The following is a 22,398-nucleotide window of genomic DNA, read 5'->3' as shown; positions in this document are numbered from 1 at the left end:
CATCATTATCTGGCTCCAAAATAATTTTTCCTTAGAGATTTTAAAAATTGGGGTAAAATTTACATACAGTGAAATGCATAGATATTAAGGTATGATTTGCTTAGTTTTGACAAATGTGCACACCCATGTAACCAATGCCTCAATTAAAATATAAAATATTTTCATCACCTTAGAATATTCCCCCATGCTCCCTTCGATCAGTTTTGACATTCCATTAGACAACCACTGTTCTCATTTTTATCATAGTTGATTAATGTTGTCTGTTCTCAACATAAACTATGTATTCTTTTGTCCACTCAACATAATGGTTTTGAGATCTATTCATGCTGTTTTATTTATTGTCGAATGCTTTTCTTCATCTACATTAATTTACCACCCTCCCTTATCTAGTTTCACTTTCTGCAATTTCAGTTAACCTGTAGCCAACCACAGTCCAGATATATAAAATGGGAAATTCCAGAAATAAACTACTCATAAGTTTTAAATTGTGTACCATTCTGTGTAGTGTGATGAAAACTTACACCGTCCTGCTCCATCCCACACAGGATGTAAAACCTGCGGACAAACCCTTTGTCCAGGGTATCCACACTGTATATGCTACCACCTGTTAGTCGCTTAGTAGCCATCTTGGTTATCAGATTTGACTGTTGTTGTATTGCAGTGCTTGTGTTCAAGTGACACTTATTTTATTTCATAATGTCCTCAAAGCACAGGAGTAGTGATGTTGGCAATTTAGATATGCCCCCAAAAGTTTCTGTGAAATGCTTCTTTTAAGTGGAAAGGTGAAATACATCAACTTAATAAGGGTGGAAAAAATCATATGCTGTGGTTGCTGATCTATGGTAAGAATGAATCTTCTATTCATGAAACTGAAGAAGGGAAAAGAAATTCATGCTAGTTATTCTGTTGCACCTTGAACAGCAAAAGTTATGGCCACAGTGGCACCATGTTGCATGAGAAAGCACTGAGCCCACCATACAAATACTTCAGAAAGTGATCCCCTGAAACTAGTGACAGCAAGATAGTTACTGCAAGTAAGGCATGGTTACACAGATTTAGTAGTGGGTTTGGACTTAAAAGTATAAAAATTACCAGAGAAAAAGACCACATTCATAGAACTTTTATTAACAGATATTGTCATACTTGTTCTACTTTATTATTAGTTATTGTTGTTAATCTCTTACTTTCATAGGTATGTATGTACAGAAAAAAACATAGTATATATAGCGTTTGATATATCCATGGTTTCAGACATCCACTGAGGGCCTTGGAACATATCCACCATGGGTAAGGTGGGACTGCTGTATTGAGACAGTATGATTTTTCTCTCTTATTCTGTCAATGGTTAATTACACTGATTGATTTTAAACATTAAACCAGCCTTACATTCTTGAGACGAATTCCACTTCATCATGGTGCATCTCCCTTTTTATGTCTTGCTGGATTCAATTTACTAGTGTTTTATTAAGGAATTTTACATCTAAGTTTATAACACAAACCATTCTCTACATTTCTTTTAATGTCTTTATCTAGTATTGATATTGGGTTTTTGCTGGTCTCATAAAACAAAGTTGAGAGGTGTTCTCTGCACTTTTTTCTGAAATAATTTATAAAATATTGGTAATATTTCATTCTTAAATATCTGATATAATCCACAGGTAAAGCCAAGGGAGTCTGGAGATGTTTGTGTAAAGAAATGTTATTAGGAATTTAATGTTTAATAGCTACAGTACAATTCAGATTTTCTATTTCTTGTCAGTTTTGGTGATTTGCACATTTCCAGAAATTTGTCCAGTTTACCAAAAAAAGTTCAGTTTTTTGGAATGAATTTGTACATAGCATTGCCATAGTATCTTCTTAATGTCCATATTACTTTTACTGTTTTTTTTTCATTTATGGTATTAATAAATTGTGTTTCTTTGTTCTTGATCATCTTCCTAGAATTTTTTAATTTTATTTATTCAAAAATCAACTTTTGGCTGTTAATTTTCTACTGTTTGTCTGTTTTTTATTTTATTGATTTTTTTATCTTTATTATTCCTTCTATTTCTTTTGGACTTATAATTTACTCTTTTTGCTTTAACCTTTTTAAAGAGGAAATTTTGATCTTGAGTTAAAACTTTTCTCATTTTATTTTATTTTTTTGATTTGGTGTAAATATGTAGACTTTAAATTTTTTTTATTTAATTTATATGTATTGTTGTATTTTTCTTTTTTATTTTTCTTTTTATTTTTTAATTAATTTATTTATTTTTTCAAATACATTTGTTTCTGCCTACCCCCCACCACTTTCCCTTGCCCCCTCCCTCAGTTCTTCCCCTTTGGTTTTGTCCATGAGTCCTTGCTATATGTTCCTTGACTTTCCCCTTCCCTTCCTTTTCCCCCGCCCCCTCTCCCTCCTTCCCTCTTGTCTCTGTTGGTTTCTTTTCCTTTCAGTGTTACTGGTCTTATTTTCCTTGCATCTTTGTATTGTTGGTTAGGTTCCGCTTGTAGGTGAGATCATATGGTATTTGTCTTTTGCCCCCTGGCTTATTTCGCTTAGCATAATGCTCTCCAGTTCCATTCATGCTGTCACGAAGTGTAGTAGTTCTTTTTTTCTTTCTGCTGCGTAGTATTCCATTGTGTAAATGTACCATAATTTTTTGATCCAATCATCTACTGATGGGCATTTAGGTTGCTTCCAACACTTGGCTATTGTAAATTGTGCTACTATGAACATTGGGGTGCATAGGTTCTTTTGAATATAGCACTTAAAACAATAAAATTTCCACTGAATACTATTTTGACAGTATCCCACAAAATTTTGTGTAATTCAATGTATTTTAATTTTTATTCAGTTCTAATTGTTTTCCAATTTCTCTTGGGATTTTCTTTTCACCTACAGTTTATTTATAAGTGTGTTTAATCTCCTAATATATAAGGACTTTCCAGATTGTTATTGATTGTTATTGTTTTCTAATTTATTTTTATTATATATTGTTACTGATTTCTAGTTTACTTCTATTGGAATCAGAGAATATACAGTGTAGGATTTTGGTCTTTTAAAATAAATTATGACTCATTATTATGACCTAGTATGTGCTCTATCTTGGCAAATATTTCACAAATAATTGAAACAAATTTGTATTCCTCAGTTTGGGGTATAAGTGTTCTATAAGTATTAATTAGATCATGTTCATTTGTAGTTTGGTTCAACTCTCCTGCATCCCTACTGGGAGTTTTTTGTCTACTTAATTCCTGAGAAAGGAGTCTAAATACTCTACCTGTGATTGTGAATTTCTCTGTTTTCTTGTGTTATTCTGTCAACTTTAACATCATGCATTTTAAATCCCTGTTATTTAAGAAAATGTATGTCCTGAAGAATTGGACTTATAATTTTGGAATTATCCTTATTTCTGTTAGTGATCCATGCTTTGAAGTTTATGTTGTCAGATGTTAATATAGCTACACCAGCTTTCTGATGCTTACTGTTTGCATAATGTATATTTTCCTGTTTTTTAAAAAATTTAGCCTATCTTTTTATGTAAAATGTGTTTCTTTAGAGTGCTAAAGTTAGGGGTTACATTTTATTCTATAGTTCTGTGCCTTTTATTTGGAGTGTTGGATTAAGAGAATGGGAGGGTCAGGGAACATGTAGCAAGGTCTCATGGACAAAACCAAAGGGGAAGGATTGAGGGAGGGAGTGGAGGAGGGCGCAGGGGAAGGTGGTGGAAGGAAGGCAGAGACAAATGTATTTGAAAGCATAAAGAAAATAAATTAAATTTTAAAAAAGGGTAAAAAAATTTTGGTTTAACCCTAACATCTTGCTATTTGTTTTCTAATGTCTGCTTTTTGTTCCTCTATTCCTCTCTTCTTTACTTCTTTTAAATTTAAAAAAATATATTATTCCATTTTAATTCCTATATAGTACCTCTTCACATTATTAGTGTTTGTTTTAGAGCAGGGTTTCTCAACCCCAGCACTACTGACATTTTGGGTTAAATGATTATCTGTTGTGGGATCTGTCCTGTGCATTGTAGGATGCTTAATAATATCCTTGCTCTGTACTTAACCATGTGCCAGTAATATCTGTAGCATCTTCCACAAGTTTTAACAACCAGCATGTCTCCATATGTTGTCCAATGTCCCCTGGGAAGCAAAACCATGCCTACATGAGAACCATAATAATTAGGAATATAATATGCATACTTAACTTATCACAAATACTTAAAAATATTTTAGCTCTTAACGTAAAATGTAAGGACCTTTTAACAGCAAAATTCCATCTTCCCCATCATCATCATATTATTATGTATAAATACATAATATACATAATAATATGTATATAAAATACATTTATATAAATGTACTTCACATTCATATAAATATAATAAAACCCACAATATGTTATGTTTTGCCTTAAAGAGTCAGTTATCTTTCTAAGAAGTATAGAGAATAAAATAATATGGACTTTTATATTTACATACTTATCATTTTTTGGTATATCCTTGTAAATCTGAGTTTCTGTTTGATGTCATTTCACTCCATCTTAAAGAGTTTTCTTTAATATTTCTTTGGGTGTAGATCTGATAGCAACAAGTTCTCCCAACCTTTCCTTATCTTAAAATATCTTGGTTTTACCATCTTTTGAAGTATGCTTTCCTTAGATGTTAAAATCTCTTTTGTTTTGCTACTCCTTTAATCAAAAATGTCATTTCATTGAATTATGGCCTAAGTTTTTCTGATGAGAAGCCAGCAGTTTGATTATAATGTGCACAATTATAGGTATTTTTTTATTTATCCCATTTGGACTGAGATTCTCAATTTAGAAAAGTTATTGTTTTTCAACAAATTTTGGAAATTTTCAGTCATTTTTTTTCTTCAAATATTTTTACTGCCTCATTCTCTTTCTCCTCTCTGTGTTCAATCCCAATTATGTTAGACCATTTGATATTGTTTCACATCATTGAAGCTCAGTTGAGTTATTTTAATCTTCTTTTCTCTTTCTTTCAAATGGGGAATTTCCATTGATCTGGTTTTAACAACTCTTTTTTCTGCAGTCTTCATTTTGCTTAAGTGATTTTTTCATGTTCAGTATTGTACTTTTTGGTTATAAAATATTTGTGGGGTTCATTTTATAATTTCTATTTATCTGCTGAGATTTCCCATTTATTCATTCATTAGGACCATCTTTTCCTTTAGGTTTTTAAAAAGCATATTTATAACAGATACTTTAAATTCCTGCCCGTTAATTCCAACAGTTGTATCCTCTCATGGTATGTTTCTATTAACTGTTACTTTTCTACTTTTGTGACTATGGGACACATTTTTCTGCCCTTTTGCATGACTAGAATTTTTTGTATGATGGATATTATAAATGATTACTTGTACAGAGTCTAGATTATACCAGCATTTAAAGGGCATTGAGTTTATTCTGAAAATCTCTTTAATTACTGAATATTTAAGTCCTGTTAGGCTTAGTTTTATCCTGGTAGAATGGGTCTTTAATTTCCTGTCCCTTACTCTAGGACATAGTCCTTACTCCTGAGGTTTGAGCTTCTCAACTGAATGCCTGAAGTGCTCAGTGAGATTTCCCTTCTGTAGCTAGGCCAAAATACCAATATCTTTTAGCCCCACATAACCCCTTGTATCTCCATTTAGCAATCAATCCAGTAACATGCAATCTCTGATAAGCCCAGCAGAGTCACCTTCTGCCTATGTGCAGCCCAATTCTTAGCCCAGGACCGTGCAAACTTTTGATGCCACCCTTTTCCACAGATTTTTAAACTCAGTTCCACAAATTCCAGTTTCATCAGCAGACCATAACTCCAATTTCTGGCTCTTTAGGCAGATGTTCTGCTTGGGCTCCACCTCCCAGTAAGGCAAGAGAGTATTCATAGGTGAAATCTAGGATGATTATGGTATTCACCTTGTGCACTTTCTCTCTCTCTCAAAGATTATACTACTGCATTTCTTATTATTCATTGCCACATATATTTTGTCCAAATTTATTTGTAGTTGACAAGAAAGTAAATCAAGGATCAGTTATTTTGTAATGGCCTGAAGTAGAAGTTTTATAGTTACTACTGTTTAATTAAAATTGAAAATATACCATTTCTCTCTTGACATTAGTAACTGAATTAGAGTTATTATATTGGAGGAAATGGAGGATGGTACGATTTTGAAATCATGTTGACAATACTGGTTTAAGAGATAAAATTAATTCTAAACTGGAAGATTCTACTTTCAAATTTGTGGTTATTTGAAATTCAATAGTCTTTGGCCATATCACTCTGAACACACCTGATCTCCTCTGAAATTCCATAGCCAAGACACAGCATTATCAGTGATTGATCTCCTAGTCTATCTCATGCCTTTAATCTCTTCTTACCTATCATTATTTATACTATAAAACTGCCCATGGTTCTTTGAAGCTCTCAGAATGAATGCAAACATCAATAAGTTGCATCCAGCCTGCCCCATGCAATTGCCTCCTTAGCTGGTTGCTCTTTGCTACAGTGAATGCTTCTTTCTTCTTACTCCTGGCCTCTAGTTCTCCCGTTTCTCTGGCTTTCTGCATGGGATATCAATATATAAACCAAAGTCTTTCTTTTTTGTGTCTCCCATATTGTATTTGAAGCCTTATCTTGTCCAGAAAGTTTTATTTTCCTGAACAATGCTGTCACTTTCTCTAGAAGTCTGTTTATGTCTTCTCCCATTAGCCTCAGTTGCTGAAAAGTTTGAGACTCAAATAATAACGGTTTTTATTACATGCATTCAATTCTTCTACATGTGCTAGGACCCTGATTCTTTCAAGCCTGTCTATTTCCCACTTTTTACAAGTTCCACACATACCTCCATTGCTGTTTCTTCTGGGACAAATATCTCAAAATGCACTGTAAGCCATCACCCTTGGGCAATGGTATTAAGGTCTGTTACTGTTCTTTAAAAAATGTCCAGGTTTAAGTCACTTTCATTTTTGCTGCCTCTTCTCTTGAGGATATTAAGTAATGCACATTTTAATGGCCAGGAGCCTGTCAGCAATGGCCCTTCTCAGAAAGAAACCAAGGCTACCTCTGACTTGACAAGGCTACCAGCAGCAAATGACTGGGCATTGTGAGTAGAGCATGCTCCTTAGACATTCCCAGGAGTCTCCCTACAGGAACAACAACATGGCGATTATTGCCTCCTGGGAAGTTTCTCAGTCTAAGTTATGCTGGGTGTGGATGTAGACGTGGCCAACAAAATCCCCTTTTGACTTTATTGCTTAGGAAACCTCATGCAAATTGTGCCTCTATGTTATGCCTCAAGAACCCCAGGATTCCCAAAGGTAAAGATGTAAATTGGACTTAAAAATGATCCTACGTTACACATTGGAATCTAATCGTGTGTGTGTGTGTGTGTGTGTGTGTGTGTGTGTGTGTGTGTACACACACACATGATCAGACTTAATCGACTAGATTGTAATTTCTTTGAAGACAGGGGTTTAATTTATTCTTTAACAGGTTTCCATTCTCCCTATCAGCCTACTGAGTCCATGTTGTAAAGTTATACACCTGAGGCAATGGAACTTGCCCAACTTTGAACTGAATGATTTCCTTACAATTATTGTAAACCATGAGAAAAGCAACACAGTAATTCAAATTGGCTTTTTAGACCAAAAATGGTTTTAAAATGAAAACATGGCCTATAAAACTATATTCTTTAAAAAATAGTTTATTTATTTATTTTTAGAGAGGGGTAAGGGAGGGAGAAACAGGGAGAGAAACATCAGTGTGTAAGAGAAATATTAATCAGTTGCCTCTTGCTCGCACCCCAACTAGGGACCTGGCCCACAACTCAGGCATGTGTCCTGACTGTGAATTGAACCAGAAACCTTTTACTCCACAGGACAACACTCAACCAACTGGACTACACCAGTCAGGGCAGAACTATATTCTTTAGGGTGGTGTTTACTTAGTGCCACTCAATTACTCATCATTATAAAAGAGAACCTGAAGTTCTCTAAGAAATGTAGACCCCAGGAGAAAAAATATTTTTAGTGATTAACTGACAGTGGAATAGAAATGGGCATTCAGGTACAGGGGTAGGATTTAGGTATGCCCATACAGGCTTGAATCCCAGGTTTATCTCTTCCTAGCTAAGTGCTATTAGGGATGATAAGAATGTCTGGAACCACTCCATTTTCCCCATCCACAAAAATGAGGACAATAATATTTACTATTTAGGTTTGTTTTGAGTATTAAATAAAATGTGCCTCAAATATAGTCTATCATCTTCAATCAAATTATAAGCCTTTAATAGAGTATGCCACCTGCAATCATCTCATACAGCTAGCTGACTTGGAAACTGTGCACTGGAGGCATTATGTTGGGAAAAAATGGAGAGGATTTTTATATTATGTCAACAGGACTGGTTTAATAGATAAAGTAATTCTGAACCTGAAGATTCTAGAAATGGGACATACCTTTGATTTTAAAAACATTCATAGGTTCTAATTTTTAAATTAGGAAAGACATTAATAGAATAGTTTAAATGATTTAAAAGTAATTGTGAAAAACTGCGTTTCTCCAGCATCATAAAGCTAAATTCTTTTTCTTAAAAAATCTGATTTCAAGGTTCAGAGCTCACACTTAACTTCCCCTATCAATTAGTGTTAGCAAGAGCAATTTTTCTCTCCTTGCCACTGATAATGGATATGAATCCAGCAATCATAAAGAGTTATCATTGCAGTGACATTGTGTGAAGTAATTCAGATTTCTGGCCTGAAACCAACTGCAAAACATCAGAGAGAACAAACATCTGAAGGCTTGATAAAGAACAGAGTCATTTTTAAATGTGTTTATAACTATACATTTTATTATTTGACTCAAGGATAGCTGCATTCACACAATTACCTACAATTTCAAAACATGGAAAATTAACACTCAGAGGCTTCACTATAAAATAGGATTCTCTCAGTTGAACTAAAACAAAGTTATCTTAAATTCTGTGTATTTTATCATTTCTGAGCTGGAAAGAATATAAAAATTTGACAAATTCTAAAACTGATGTGAAAATCCCATCTACAGTACTGTTCTCTTTTTTAACATTTAAATAATTTTTAAAGAAAAACAAAGACAATTTTTATAATCTTTGAATGAAAAAGGCCTCCCAAGGCCACTAAAGAATAAATTTGCCTACATAAAAACAAATCTTTGCATAACAAAAGCATCATAAACAAAGTCAGAAGGTGAAAGACAAAAATATTTCCAATGCATGTCACAAAGGGTCAGTATTAAGTTCTTATTTTTGGTATTTATATTGTTCAGTTTTAGAATTTCTAATTGATTTTTACAGTTTCCAGTTTTCTGCTGAAATTCACCTTGTCACGTAATTTATTAAACATATTAACTAATTATTTCAAAGTATAGCTAATGACTCGATTTCTGGATCACTAGTGGGTCTGTTTCTATTTCCTGATATATGTTTTAAAATAAATTGTCCTTTATCATGTTTGGATGCATGTTTTCTAACTGAACAGGGGAGATTGTGTTTTTTAAGTGGTAGGAGATAATTTGAGTCTTTAAATGGCTTTATCTCCCTCAGAGATGATCTACTCTCGCTTCTGGCAGGAAGTTAAGACAGGGACAGATTGTCTTAATTCTGTCTGGGATTGAGCTTTTTTGAAGTTGCTTTAAATTTTGTGAGAGCTGGTATATTACCAGTTCACTCTTTTTTTATTGTAACATAAAAATATATGTAACATAAAATTTACTATCTTAACCATGTTTACATATATTATTTAGTGGTAATTAGTACATTCATGTTGTTGTGCTACTACCACCACCATCTCCAGAACTCTTCTTTTTTTTAAATTTATTTTTTCGAATACATTTGTCTCTGCCTCCCCCCCTCCACCACTTTCCCTTGCCCCCTCCCTCCTTCCCTCCCTCAGCTCTTCCCCTTTGGTTTTGTCCATGAGTTCTTGCTATATGTTCCTTGACTTTCCCTTTCCCTTCCTTGTCCCCACCCCGCCTCCCTCCTTCCTTCTTGTCTCTGTTGATTTCTTTTCCTTTCAGTGTTGCTGGTCTTATTCTCCTTGCATCTTTGTATTGTTGGTTAGGTTCCGCTTATAGGTGAGATCATATGGTATTTGTCTTTCGCTCCCTGGCTTATTTCACTTAGTATAATGCTCTCCAGTTCCATCCATGCTGTTGCGAAGTGTAGTAGTTCTTTTTTTCTTTCTGCTGCATAGTATTCCACTGTGTATACGTACCATTACTTTTTGATCCAATCATCTACGGATGGGCATTTAGGTTGCTTCCAACACTTGGCTATTGTAAATTGTGCTGCTATGAACATTGGGGTGCATAGGTTCTTTTGTATTGGCATTTTGGTGTTCTTAGGGTATAGTCCCAGCAGGGGAATCACTGGATCAAAAGGCAGTTCCATGTTCAGCTTTTTGAGGAAATGCCACACTGCTTTCCACAGTGGCTGCACCAGTCTGCATTCCCACCAACAGTGGACTAGGGTTCCCTTTTCTCCATAGCCTCGCCAGCACCTGTTGTTTGTGGATCTGTTTATGATGGCCATTCTGACCGGTGTGAGGTGGTACCTCATGGTGGTTTTGATCTGCATTTCTCTGATGGCTAGTGATGCTGGGCATCCTTTCAAATGCCTCTGGGCCCTCTGTATCTCCTCCTTGGAAAAGCGTCTGCCCAGGTCCTTTGCCCATTTTTTGATTGGATCGTTTGTCTTCTTGGAGTGGAGTCGAGTGAGTTCTTTATATATCTTGGAGATCAAACCTCTATCTGATGTATCATTAGCGAATATATTTTCCCATAGGGTTGGCTCCCTTTTCATTGTGCTGATGTTTTCTTTAGCCGTGCAGAAGCTTCTTATTCTGATGAGGTCCCACTTGTTTATTCTTTCCTTTATGTCCCTTGCTTTAGGAGACATATCAGTGAAAAAATTGCAATTTAAAATGTTTCTATCTTTTTTAAGGTAGGCCTGTATTGCTATAAACTTCCCTCTCAGGACTGCCTTCACTGTGTCCTGTAGCTTTTGGTCTGTTGTGTATTCATATTCATTAGTTTCCAGAAACTTTTTGATTTCTTCTTTGATCTCATTATTGACCCATTCATTTTTTAATAGTGTTATATTCATTCTCCATGAATTTGAATGTTTTTGAGTTTTTTCCTTGAAGTTGGTTTCTAGTTTCAAGCCCTTGTGATCCGAGAAAATATTTGTTATGATTTTGATTTTTTTGAATTTGTTGAGGCTTGCTTTGTGTCCTATCATGTGGTCTATCTTTGAAAATGTTCCATGTGCATTAGAAAAGAATGTGTATTTTGCTTCTTTGGGATGAAAGGTTCTATAAATGTCAGTTAAATCCATTTGATCTAATGCATCATTCAGTTTCACAATATCCTTGTTGATGTTTTGTTTGGAAGATCTATCCATTTTTGACAGTGGGGTGTTAAAAGCCCTTACTATCAGTGTGTTACTGTCTATATCTGTCTTGAAGTCCTCCAAGATTTTCCTTATATATTGCGGTGCTCCTATGTTGGGTGCATATAGGTTTACAATGTTTATGTCCTCTTGATGTATTCTTCCTTTGAGTATTATAAAGTGTCCTTCTTGGTCTCTTTTTATGGCCTTTGTTTTCAAATCTATTTTGTCTGATATAAGTATTGCTACCCCTGCTTTTTTTCCCGTCCATTTGCTTGGAATATTTTTTTCCATCTATTTACTTTCAGTCTGTGTAGGTCCTTTGTTATGAGCTGGGTCTCTTATAGACAGCATATGTGTGGGTCATGTTTTTGTGTTTATTCAGCTATCCTATGTCTTTTGATTGGGGCATTTAATACATTTACATTTAGTTATTTTTGTAAAGGTTTTATTTAGGTATTTTTATTTATTTTTATTTTTTCCTTTTTTTCATTTATAAATCATGTTTATTCTATTACAGTTGTCTCAATTTTTACCTCTTTACCCTCCTCCACCCATCCCACCCCCACCCCCCACTCCCACAGCCCAATTAGGGAAGTTTTCCATCATTACCTTTTCAAACAGGCTCTCTATACCTTCCTCCTCCTCTTCTCCTTCCGGTATCCCTATTATATGGATATTATTACATTTCACATTGGTCTGCATTTCCCTAAATGCCTCTTCATGCTTTTTGAGTCTTTTTTCATTTTCTTTCTCTTTCTGGGAGCTTTTTTCTACCTTGTCCTCCAGCTCGCTGACTTGGTTCTCAGCTTCATCTATCCTGCTTTTGATTCCTTCTACTGTGTTCTTCAATTCAGAAATTGTATTCTTCATTTCCTCTTGTCTCTTATTGATAGTTTCTATGTCCTTTTTCATGCTGATGTAGTTTGCAGTAAGTTCCTCATAGTTTCCCTGTAGTTTTTGGTAATTCTCTTTGAGCTCACTGAGCTCATTGAGCTTCCTTAGGACTGTTGTTTGGAACTCAGTATCTGATAGTTAACTTCCCTCTATTTCATTTAGTTCTCCTTCTGGGGATTCCTCCTTTCCCTTTGATTGAGGGCATTTCTTTGTCTTCCCATTATTTGTGAGACTCTTCTTCTTTGCTTCTGCTTCTTAAATTGATCTGTCTTGATTTCTTGACTTTGCGGTGTGAACATCTCTGGTAGGAGACCGCTTTTTTTTTTTTTCTTTCTTTCTGGATCTGCCTCTGCTGATGTCAGCTGTTGACCCTGTCTGACGTTAGGCAGTCTTTAAGAGGCTTCCAGGAATCTGCTGTCTGTGTCTGTCTCCTCCAGTTGTTAATCTAGTCACTCTGCCCTCAGCAGTCAGGGCAGGACAGAGTCTCTCCTGTGGGCGGGGCTATTGTGTCCTTTCATACTGCTGCCGCTCAGGGGAGCAGTCTGCCTGAGAAATATGGCTGCTGCTGTATGGAGGAGGAGTCAGCAACGGAGTTCCCTAGGCTACTCCCTTAGTTCTCTCCCTAATGCCTCCATCTCCAGATTTTCCTCAGGCATCTCTAGACCATTCTGCATCCCCTTTAGCTGGGGATCTACTATCTGTGACTGCCCCGCTGTACTCAGCACCTAGGCATGTGCTGCGCCTGGCCAGGGCTGAGCCTCCTCCTTTGCCCACTTTTTAATTGGGTTGTTTGTCTTCCTGGCAGGGAGTCATGTGAATTCTTTATATATTTTGGAGATCAAACCTTTGTCCGAGGTATTATTAACAAATCTATTTTCCCATACAGTTGGTTTCATTTTCATTTTATTGATGTTTTCTTTAGCCATGCAGAAGGTTTTTATTTTGATGAAGTCACGTTTGTTTATTCTTTCCTTTGTGTCCCTGGTTTTAGGGGACATATTGGTGAAAATATTGCTGCATGGAATATCTGAGATTTTCTTGCCTGTGTTCTCCTCTAGGACTTTTATGGTGTTTTGACTCACATTTAAGTCTTTTATTCGTCTTGAGTTTATTTTTGTGTATGGTTTAAGTTAGTGGTCAAGTTTCATTACATTTTTGCATGTAGCTTTCCAGATCTCCCAGCACCATTTTTCAAAGAGGCATTTTTACTCCATTTTATGTTTATACCCCATTTTTTTAATATTAATTGACCACAGAGACTTGGGTTTTTTTCTGGGCTCTCCTTTCTGTTCCATTGATCTATGTGTCTGTTCTTATGCCAGTACCAGACTGTTTTGATTACTGTGGTCTTGTAATATAGTTTGATATCAGGCATTCTGATCCTCCTACGCTGTTCTTACTCAAAATTGCTGCAATTCTCTGGGGTCATTTATGGTTCCATACAAATTTTTGAAATATTTGTTCTGTATCTGTGAAATATGTCATTGGTATTTTATTTTTTAATTTTTGTTAGATTTTACTTATTTATTTTTAGAGAGAGGGAAAAGGAGGGAGAAAGAGAGGGAAACATCATTGTGTGCTTGCCTCTCACACAACCCCTACTGGGGACTTGGCTCATAATCCAGGCATGTGCCCTGCCTGGGAATCGAACCAGCAACCCTTTGGTTCACAGGCCAGCACTCAATCCACTGAGCCATATCAGCCAGGGCCTGTCATTGGTACTATAATAAGGATTGCATTGGATCTATAAATTGCTTTGGGTAGTATGGACATTTTGATAATGGTAATTCTTCCAGTCTATGAACATGGTGTATGCTTCCGTTTATTTGTGTATTCCTTAATTTCCTTCTTCAGTGTCATGTAGTTTACTGAGTATAGGTCTTTTACCTCCTTGGTTAAGTTTATTCCTAGGTACTTTATTTTTCTTGTTGCTATAGCAAATGGGAATTTTTTTCTGATTTCTGTTTCTGATATTTCATTGTTGGTATAAGAAAAATGCTTTCAATCTGAATATTCACTTTGTATCCCACTGTTTTGCCAAATTCACTTATTAGGCTGAGTAGCTTTTGGTTGGAGTCTAGGGGGTTTTCTATGTACACTATTATGTCATCTGCAAACAATGGCAGTTTTGCTTCATCCTTTCCAATTTGGATGCCTGTCATTTTTTTTTCTTGTCTAATCACGGTTGTAATTCCAGTGCTTGGATTATACCCTAGGAATCCTGAAACACTAATTCAAAAGAACCTGTGCACCCCAATGTTCACAGAAGCACTATTTACAATAGCCAAGTGTTGGAAGCAACCTAAGTGCCCATCAGTAAATGAGTGGGTCAAAAAACTATGGTACATTTACACAATGAAATACTATGCAGCAGAAAGAAAGAAGGAGTTCCTACCCTTCATGACAGCATGGATGATTCTGGAGAGCATTATGCTAAGTGAAATAAGCCAGGCAGTGAAAGACAAACACCATATGATCTCACCTATAAGTGGAACCTAATCAGCAAAGCAAGCAGGCAAGGAAAATACAACCAGAGACATTGATATAAAGAACAAACTGAAAGTAAGCAGGAGGGAGGGGGAAAGGGATGAGGATAACGATGGTAAATAAGGGGAGGGGTCATCAAGGACCATGTATAAAGGACACATGCACATAGCCAAAGTGGGGAAGGATCAAGGGTGGGAGGTGGGGATGGGTGTGGAGGTGGGGAGTTGTTGGGGGAGGGGTTGAATGGAGACAACTGTACTTGAACAGCAATTAGAAAACAAAAATAAAATAAAATTTTTTAAAAAATCTTTTTATCCCCATGCCACAGCATCTGGCAACTACTCTTCCATTGCTTGTTACTGTAAATTCAGCTTTTTGCAAAAATATTCTAAATATAAGTAAGATCATGCAGTATTTCTCTTTCTGTGTCTGCCTTTTTTCACCTAGCATAATGCCCTCCAGTTTCGTGCATATTGTCACAAATGGCAAGGCTGTGTGTGTGTGTGTGTGTGTGTGTGTGTGTGTGTGTGAGACACTTTTTTTTTATACATTCATCTGTTGAATTTAGGTCATGTGGACATTTAGGTCATTTCCAAATCCTGGTGATTATGAATAATGCTCAATGAACATGGAAGTGCAGATATCTCTTTTAGATAGTTATTTTATTTTTTTTAAACATATCCTTGCCAACACTTGTTATCTTTGACATTTTGATAATAGCCATCATAACAGGTATGAGGTGATATTTCATTGTGGTTTTGATTTTCATTTCCCTGATGGTTAGTGATGTTCAGCATCTTTTCATGTACCTATTTGTCATTTGTATGTCCTCTTTGGAAAAATGTTTATTCAGGTCCTCTGTCCATTTTTTGATTGGGAGTTTTTGCTATTGAGCTGTATAGTCCCTTGTATATTATAGATATTAACCCCTTGGAGATAGATGGTTTGAAATATTTTCCCATTCCATGCATTTTCTTTTAACTTGTTAATTGTTTCTTTTGTTGTACAGCTTTTTATTTTAATGTACTTCCATTTGTTTATTTTTGCTTTTGTCACTTGTGCTTTTGGAGTCATATCCAAAAAATCATTGCCAAGACCAAGCCAAGGAACTTTACTCTGTTTTTTTCCCACAGGAGTTTTATAGTTACAGGTCTTACATTTAAGTCTTTAATCTATTTCGATTTAATTTTTTGAGTAGTGTAAGGTAGGAGTCCAAGTTCATTCTTCTTCATGTGATTGTCCAAATTTTCCCAACACCATTTATTGAAAAGACTATCTCTTCTACATTGAATATTCTTGTCTCCCTTGTCAAATACTAGTTGACTATATCTGTGGGTTTATTTCTTCACTCTTGGTTCTGTTTTATTGATATATGTGTTAGTTTTTATGCTGGTATCATACTGTTTTGATTACCTTAGCTTTGCAATATAGTTTGGAATTGAGAAGAGTGATGCCTTAAGCTCTTTTTTTAAAAAAAATTTTATTGTTCAAATACATTTGTTTCCATTTTCCTGTCACCACTTTCCCCTGCCCCACCCACCCCCAAGTCCCTCCCTCAATCCTTCCCCACTTTGGGTTTGTCCATGTCTTTATACACGTTCCTTGATTTGACCCTTCTACTTCCTTTCCCCATTGCCCCCTCCCTCCTTCCCTCTTGTTACTGTTGCTTTATTTTTTCTTTCAATGTTGCTGGTTATATTTTCCTTGCTTGTTTGTTTTGTTGGTTAGATTCCACTTATAGGTGAGATCATATGATATTTGTCTTTCACCCCGTGGCTTATTACACTTAACATAATGCTCTCCAGTTCCATCCATGCTGTTGCGAAGGGTAGTAGCTCTTTTTTTCTTTCTGCTGCATAGTATTCCATTGTGTAAATGTACCATAGTTTTTTGATCCAGTCATTTACTGATGGGTGCTTAGGTTGCTTCCAGCATTTGAATATTGTAAATTGTGCTGCTATGAACATTGGGGTGCACAGGTTCTTTTGAATTGGTATTTTGGGATTCTTAGGGCATAATCCCAGCAGTGGAATCACTAGCTCTTCAGTCTTTTGTGGTTCCATATGAATTTTAGGACTGTTCTTTTCTATTTCTGTGAAAAATAACATTGGAATTTTGGTAAGGATTGCATTATATCAGTAGATTGTTTTGTGTTGTCTTGCTATTTTAATATTTTACCAATATGAGTTCTTCCAGTCCATGAACACAGGATATCCTTCTATTTATTTGTGACTTCTTCAATTCAATATTTCATCAATATTTTATAGCTTTCAGAATACAAAATTTTCTCTTTGGTTAAATTTATTTCTATTTTATTTTTGTTATGCTAATGAAAATGAGATTGTTTTCTTTCTTTTTTTTTTTTTTGGTACTTCATTGTTAGTGTTTAGAAATCCAACTGATTTTGCATGCTAATTTTGTGTCCTGCAACTTTTCTTAATTTGTTTATTAGTTCTAACTTGTTTTTGTGTAGTCTTTAAGGTTTTCTATAGATAAGATTATATGATCTGCAAAAGAAGAAAATTTTACTTCTTCCTTTCCAATTTCCATGCCTTTTATTTCTGTTTATTGTTTAATTGTTCTGCCTAGAACTTCCAGTACTATGTTCCTGTACCTATGTAGAAATTGCAAGAGTGGGCACCCTTATCATGTTGATTTTTAGATGAGAACTTTCAGCTTTTCACCATTGAGTATGATGTCAGCATGTCATATGTGGCCTTTTTAATATTGAGATACATTCCTTCTATACCTAATTGCTGAGCATTTTTATTGTGAAAGGATGTTGAATTTTATCAAATGCTTTTTACTGTATCTGTTGAGATGATTATATGATTTTTATTCTTTCTTTTGTTAATGTGGCTATATCATAGTGATTGATTTGTATTTGTTGAAACATCCTTGCTTCCCAGGGATAAATCCTACTTGATCATGGTGTATGATCCAATTAATGTGCTGTTTTGGTTTTCTAATATTCTGTGCAGGAATTTTGCATCTATGTTAACCAAGAATATTTGCCTTTAGGGTATTTTTTTATTGTTGTAGTAGCCTTGCTTGGCTTTGCCATCAAGGTAATGCTGGCCTTGTAAAATGAGCTTGGAAGAGTCCCATCCTCTTCAATTTTGGGAAGAGTTTGAGAAATACTGGTACTAAGTCTTTAAGTGTTTGGTATATTTCACCAGTGAAGCCATCTGGTCCTGGACTTTCTTTATGTTGGGAGAATTTTGATTACTGATTAAATTGCCTTGTTACTGGTTTATTCAGATTTTCTATTTCTTTATGATTCAGCCTTGACAGGTTGTATGTTTCTAGAAATTTATCAATTACTTCTAGGTTATCCAATTTGTTGACATATAATTATTCAGAGTAGTCTTTTATGATCCTTTGTATTTCTGTGGTATCAGCCATAATGTGTCCTCTTCATTGATGATTTTATTTATTTATTTATTTATTTATTTATTTGAATCTTTTCTGTTTTTCCTAGTCTAGCTAAGGGATTGTCAAATTTTGTTTATCTTATTTTTAAAAACCTCTTACCTTCCTTTATCTTTTCTATTGTCTTTCTAGTCTCTATTTTATTTATTTCCTCTCTAATTATTGTTATTTTCTTCCTTCTACTAACTTTGGGCTTAGTTCGTTCTTCTTCTGGTTCCATGAGAAGTAAAGTAAGATTATTTATTTGAGGTTTTTTTCTTGTTTGATTGAAGTATAATTGACTTACAATATATTAGTTTCAGATGTACAACATAGTAAATTGACATTTATATACATTATGAAGTGATCACCACAATGCCTAGTTACCTTCTGTCACCATATAAAACTATTACAGTATTACTGACTATATTGTCTATGCTGTTTATTTCTTCCTTGTGAATTATTTTATAATTCAGTTTCTACCCCTTAATCCCCTTCACCTGTTTTGTCCATCCTGCCCCTCTAGCAACCACCAATTTGTTCTCTGTATCAATAAGTCTGTTTCTGTTTTGTTTGATTGGTTGGTTTTTTAGATTCCACATATGGGTAAAATCAGATGTTATTTGTCTTTTTCTGTCTGACTTATTTCACTAAGCATAATACCCTACAGATCCACCCATGTTGTTGCAAATGGCAGGATTTTATTCATTTTCATGGCTGAATAATATTCCATTATGTATATGGGGGTTGGCAAAAGTAGGTTTACAGTTGTGAGTACATGAAATACTGTTTATTCTTGTATTATTACTTATTTATTAATTATTGTAGTATTTATTTGTATTATTGGTCTTATTATTATTGTTGTTGTTTTTTAAATTTTATATCCTTACTTATGATTTATCTTGTAGGTAGTGATGGTTGGTAATTTAATCTACTTTTTCTCACCCCTGTATATATCTTCTTTATCCATTCATCTATCAATGGACACTTATGTTGCTTCCATATCTTGGCTATTGTAAATCATGTTGCAGTGAACATAGATGTGCATATGTCTTTTTGAATTGGTGTTTTTATTTTATTCAGACAAGTACCCAGAAGTGGAATTGCTTGGGTTGTATGATAGTTCAATTTTTAATTTTTTTTGGAATCTTCATACTGTTTTCTGTAGTAGTTGCACCAGTTTACATTCTCACCAACAGTATATGAAGGTTCCTTTTTCTCCACATCACCACCAACACTTGTTATTTTCTGTTTTCATTTTCTTGATAATAGCCATTCTGACAGATGTGAGGTAGCATCTCAGTGTGGTTTGGATTTGCATTTCCATGCTAATTAGAGATATTTCTCTTTTTTGTTAATATAGGTATTTATCACCATGAAGTTCTTTATTAGCACTGATTTTGGTATGTCCCTAAGTTTTAGTGTGTTGTGTTTCTATTTTTGTTTGTCTCAAGATTTAAAATTTTTTTCCCTTTGATTTCTTTTTTGACCCATTGGTTATTCAGGAGTGTGTAGTCTAATTTCCACATATGTGTGAATTTTCCAGTTTCCCTCCTGTTATTGATTTCTAGTTTCATACATAGTGGTTGCAAAATGTTTTATATGATTTCAGTCTTAACTTTGTTAAGAATTTTGTAGCCCAACATATTATTTACCCCAGATAATATTCCATGTATACTTGAGAAGAATATGTTTCTGCTTCTGTTAGGTGGAATTTTTTGTATATATTTTTAGGTCCATTTGGTCTAAAGTGTAGTTCAAGTCCAATGTTTCCTTACTGATTCTCTGTCTGAATGATCTATCCATTATTGAAAGTGGTATATTGAAGTTCCCTACTATTATCATATTGCTGTCTATTTATCCCTTCAGATATGTTTTATTTGCTTTACACATTTAGGTGCTTTGATGTTGAGTGCATAAATTTTTACAATTGCTGTAACCTCTTGATGAGTTGATTCCTTTATCATTTTATAATGGTCTCCTTTGTCTCTTGTGACAGTTTTTGACTTAAAGTCTATTTTGTCTGATATAAGAGTATATACCCCTTCTCTATATTGTTTTCCATTGGCATGAAATATCTTTTTCATTCCTTTGTTTTCAATCTATGTGTATCTTGAAGCAGAAGTGAGTCTCTTGTAAACAGCACCCAGTCTGTGTCTTTTGAGAATTCAGGCCATTAACATTTAGTGATTATTGATCGGCAAGGGCTTACTGTTGCCATTTTTTAATTGCTCTGTAGGTGTTTTGTAGAGTCCTTCTTCCTGCCTTACTGTATTCCTTTATTATTTGGTAATTTTCTGCTTTGATTCCTTTTTCTTTATTTCTTGTATATCTACTATAGGTTTTTGGTTTGTAGTTACCATGAGACTTGCATGAAGTATCTTAAACGGTTCTTTTAAACTGATAACAACTTAATTTCCATCACATATAATAACACTACACTTTAACTTCTCCCCAAACACATATTATGTTTTTGATGTCACAATATACATCTTTTTATATGTGTATCCCTTAACAAGTTATTGTAACTATAGTTACTTTTAATATTTTTGTCCTTTAACCTTTATACTAGAGTTATAAATGTTTTACATACCACCATTATAATATTAGAATATTCTGAATTTGATCATATATTTACCTTTACCAGTGAGTTTCATACTTTCATATATTTTCATGTTGTTATGTAGCGGGCTTTTGCTTCAGCTTGAAGAATTCCCTTTAGCATTTCTTGTAAGACTGATCAAATGGTCATGAGCTCCTAGAGCTTTTGTCTGAGAATATATTTTTCTCTCCAATTCTGAAGAATAGCTTTGCTGGACAAAGTTCTTGGTTGGCCATTTTATATTTTTTTCAGCACTCTGAATATATCATCTAACTCCCTTTTGGTCTGCAAAGGTTTCTATTGAAAAATTCACTTATAGTCTTATGGGAGTTTCCTTGTTTGTAACAAGATGCTTTTCTCTTGCTGCTTTCAAAATTCTCTCTTTGTCTTTAACATTTCACAAGGTGATTATAAGGTGTTTTGGTGTGAGTCTCTTTCGATTCATCTTGTTTGATGTTCTTTAGGCCTGCTGGATTTAGATGTCTATTTCTTTCTCTAGCTTTGGGGAGTTTTCTGCCATTATTTCTTTGCATAAGCTTTCTTCGCCTTTCTCCTTATTCTCCTGCTGGGACTCTCATCATGTGCATATGGTCCATTTGATGGTGTTTCATAAATCTCTTAAGTTATCTTCACATTTTTTCATTCTTTTCTTCTCTTCTGCTTAGATGATTTTCACTGACCTATCTTTGAGTTTATTGATCCTTTGTTTTATTTTATAGAATCTGCTGTTGAACCACTCCATCAATTTTTTTCAGTGCAGTTATTGTATTCTTCAGATATATTATTTATACTTGGCATTTTTTAATATACTCTATCTCTTTGTTAAGTTGTCACTTTGTTCATGAGTTGTTTTCCTGACTTCAGTGAGCGTCTTTATGATTATTATTATGAATTATCCATTGTGTGAATTACTTAACTCTGTTTAATTATGGTTAGTGTGTACATATTTATCTTGTTCTTTTGTTTGCAACATATTCCATTGTTTCTTCACTTTTGTTACCTCTCTGTGTTGGTTTTTGAACATTATACAAAATGGCCACCTCTCCCAGTGTTGATAAACTGGTGTCATTTAGGAGATAAACCTTGCCAATCGTATGGCCCAAATTATTAGGGCCTGTCAAACCCTTGTATTTGTCCATAATACCATCTTTGTTCTTAGTGCTTCCAGGAGATTAGGGTGTGCCAAGTCCCATTGGTGTCCCCAAAGCAAGAATGCCCACATGCCCATTCAGATTCCTGGAGGACTATTAATTGCCTGCCTGGTCAGCTCCCAGGTGCGGGCTAATTGGAAGCCCAACCTTCAGGAAGCTGCTGGGAATGTCAGATTGTTAGCCATGCAGTCTAGCCCCTATAAGAGAGATAAGGAGCAGAGCAATCTTGCCTACTTACTCTGTATTGATGCAGGGAGAATAGCTGCTGGGAGTACTTTTGTGCCCATATAAAACCAACTCTTTGGTCTCTGTGGTCCCAGGGGACTCACGAATGCTGAGGTCTGTCAGCTGCCAAAGCTAGGTAATTTAGGAGCCAGTTCCTGAGGTGGCAGTTGTAAAAGTTGGGGTGCTAGATGTATAGACAAGCTACTTCCAGGG

The sequence above is a fragment of the Pteronotus mesoamericanus genome, unplaced genomic scaffold (assembly GCF_021234165.1).
Source record: "Pteronotus mesoamericanus isolate MK-2021 breed Mesoamerican mustached bat unplaced genomic scaffold, CSHL_Meso_final contig_65, whole genome shotgun sequence".
Taxonomy (NCBI): Eukaryota; Metazoa; Chordata; class Mammalia; order Chiroptera; family Mormoopidae; genus Pteronotus; species Pteronotus mesoamericanus.
Note: the sequence above shows the minus strand (reverse complement) of the source record.